Here is a 3,149-nt window from a genome sequence, read left to right as displayed (position 1 = left end):
AGGCGAATATGTCTACTTATGACAGGTAGTAACCGCACATCCGGACCACGAAAAGGAAATAACAAGAAGAATACGATTGGGATGGAGCGCATTTGGCAAGCACTCGCAGATTATGACTAGCAGCTTGCCGGTATCGCTCAAGAGGAAAGTATACAACAGTTGCATCTTGCCTGTACTCACCTATGAGGCTGAAACGTTGAGGCTAACCAAGAGAGCTCTACTTAAGTTGAGGACAACCCAGAGGGCTAAGGAACGAAAAATGGTAGGGGGAACATTAGGAGATAGAAAGCGTGCAGAGTGGGTCAGAGAAATAACTCAAGTTACCGACATTCTAGTAGAAATTAAGAAGAAGAAATGGACATGGGCAGGACATGTAGTGCGAAGAGAGGATAACCGATGGTCGCTGAGGGTAACAAACTGGATTCCAAGGGAAGGAAAGCGTAGCAGGGGGCGGCAGAAAGTTAGGTGGGCGGATGAGATTAAGAAGTTCGCAGGGGTCAAGTGGATGCAGCTAGCACAGAACCGGGTTAAGTGGAGAAATATGGGAGAGGCCTTCGCCCTGCAGTGGGTATAATTAGGCTGATGATGATGATGATGATGATGATGATAAAATTGGATTGGATTGGTAAAACGGTTATTCGAGGCCTGCAGTAGAACGCGCGCGTGCGCGCTCCGGATGGGGCCTACGTTGTCCTCTGGGCACCGGCCGCGCGGCCTGGGTCCCCGCTCGCCGTGGCCGGCTCGCTGGTTCCCTGCCGGGCCAGCGCTTTGATGACCTGCTGGGCGGCCCAGAGTTGCTCCTCTTGATTGTCGCTCCCTGCGGTTGCTTCCAGTCGCGGCGGGTTCCTCCCAGACTTGGCTTCTTCCTGGTACTTGGTACAATTCCACAGCATGTGTGCGAAGCCGGCCGTCTCCGTTCGGCAGACTCTGCATTTGTCTGTCGGGTGCGTCTCGGGATACATTCTATGCATCAGCGACGAACTGGGGAGTGAGCCCGTCTGTAGCTGCCTGAATAAAACGGCTTGCTCTCGACTGAGCCCCGAGCAAGGGGGTGGAAGAGTTCTGCGAGCTAGGCGGAACACCTTGGTTATTTCGTTGCAGTCGGTCATTCGGTCTTTGGTGCTGAACCACAGCGGCCAGTCGACCAAGGCGCGGTCCGTTAGCGCGCGCGCCTCGGCATGTGCCGTCTCGTTGTGGTTGGCGTTGCGGTCTGACGCCTCGCCCGCGTGCGCCGGGAACCACTTGATTCTAACTTGTCTGCTGCCATCTTCGTTTTTGGTTGCCTGCAGTATGCGCACAGCTTCTTTCGCTATCCTGCCTTTGGCGTAATTTCTCACCGCCTGCCTCGAGTCGCATAGCACTGTGTGGCAGTAGCGGTCGGCGATGGCCACCTCCTCCGCTTGCTCTGCCTTGGTGCATCTCGTGCTGGCGGTCGTGCCAACGGCGCCGGTGGCATCGACTACGACCGTCGTGAATCCATGTATCTTGGCATACTCAGCCGCGTCAACGTAGCGTGCGTGTGTGTCGACCACGTGCTGGTCTATCAGCGCCTTGGCTCTCGCTGCTCTCCTCCCTTTGTTACACTCCGGGTGCATGTTCTTCGGTACCGAGTCCACTCTGATGTTGCGCCTGATCTCATCGGGGACGGAGAGCTGCGTCTGCTCCCTGCCTTGATATCCAGTTCCCAGGTTGCCCAGGATTTTCCGGCCGGCCTTGATCGTAGACAGTCTTTCGAGCTGTGCGGCACGTTGGGCCTCCGCTATCTCCTCCAGCGTGTTGTGCACCCCTAGCTGCAGGAGGAGTTTGGTGCTCGTTGTTTCGAACAGTCCCAGTGCCGTCTTGTAGGCTCTGCGGATGAGTATATCTATCTTGCTTCTCTCGCTCTTGTTCCACTTGTGGTAGGCCGCCACGTACGCGGCGTGACATATGACGAACGAGTGGATCCGTCTGATCAGGCTCTCTTCCCTCATTCCACTTTTCTTGTTCGTGACTCGTTTGAATAGTCTCGTGGCGTTCGCCGCTTCCGCAATGAGCCGGGTGACGGTCTCGCCGTTCCTGCCGTGCGTCTCGATCGTCATCCCCAACACTCTCATCTTGTTGACTCTTGGGATCGCGTTTCCCTCTCTGGTCTTGACTTTGATTGCCTCTTACTCTCTCAGGCTACTCTTAGGTTTGCGGTGCTTGACGGGCGGGTCGACGAGGAGCTTTTCGCTCAGCTGATATGTTCCCAAAGTCCACTTGCATCTGCTGCAGGTCCTTCTCAGCTGGGACCAACGGGCGCTGTAGTAGTGCCAAACTCTCGCCAGCATCTGCTCTACCACAGGATGCTAGCGACAAGGTTGCTGCTCTGGCACCATTGCTATCCCTCTTTGTTCAACTGCTGTCTCCATAACATGACGTCAACGGCAGCAGGAGGAGAAAAGGGATATGGTTGCGGCAGCGCCTCATCGTACGTGCCACAGTTTCTTCGGACTATAGTACAGAAGTGATTTCTTCTACAGAAACTTCCTCATTGAAAGCCTGTTTTTTTTTTTTCAATTAGCTGCCGTAGGCGTCATTCCATGTCTTCAGTCCCGCTCAAATATGGTTTAGCGCAAGAATATCTGCTGAGTTGGAATTCAAAATGTTCGCTTGCCTCATGGAACAGCTGGGTCTGAAAAGCTCGCTGGATGGATGGGGCGCTTTCTTTTGTTGCGATTCATGATCGTTCTCTGTAGCCCTCTTTGTCTCTCTCCCGTGGGGTTCGCTGGCAGAGCCTCTGATATCTTCTTGGAGCGTCGTTGGAGTTCTTGCAACCTCCAGGAAGGATCGGTGGAGGAGCTCACAATAGTCTCCTGTGTTTTGACACCAATTTGAAGAGCACACCTCTGGCCGCCTCTAGATTTGTTTAATCCCCGGCTGTTCTCCCGATTATAAATATGCCCACATAGAGCTTACTCTCCCTCGCGCGCTCATTTGTCGCCCCCCCCCACCCCTACTTCGCTCCATTAGGCAATATCTCCACGAATCTACATCACTTTTATCACATCATTTAGCGTAAAACGCTCGTAAAACCAGCATCAATGTTGTGCTTGTACTATATCGGTTCCTAGCCTGCTGAGATTTAACATTTTTACTGACGTCCACTGATAAATAAACAACGATGTAAA

At 53.5% G+C, this 3,149-nt stretch overlaps 1 pseudogene; it reads right to left on the bottom strand.

Annotated features, from left to right (window-relative positions):
• Window positions 1-683: 683 nt before the first annotated feature.
• LOC146177574 (uncharacterized) lies at window positions 684-2,309 on the bottom strand (annotated as a pseudogene).
• Window positions 2,310-3,149: the final 840 nt, after the last annotated feature.

This window comes from Amblyomma maculatum, chromosome 10 (genome assembly GCF_055883805.1).
Source record: "Amblyomma maculatum isolate TAMU_Amacu chromosome 10, ASM5588380v1, whole genome shotgun sequence".
Taxonomy (NCBI): domain Eukaryota; kingdom Metazoa; phylum Arthropoda; class Arachnida; order Ixodida; family Ixodidae; genus Amblyomma; species Amblyomma maculatum.
Note: the sequence above shows the minus strand (reverse complement) of the source record. Positions and strands in the feature narration are given on the sequence as shown.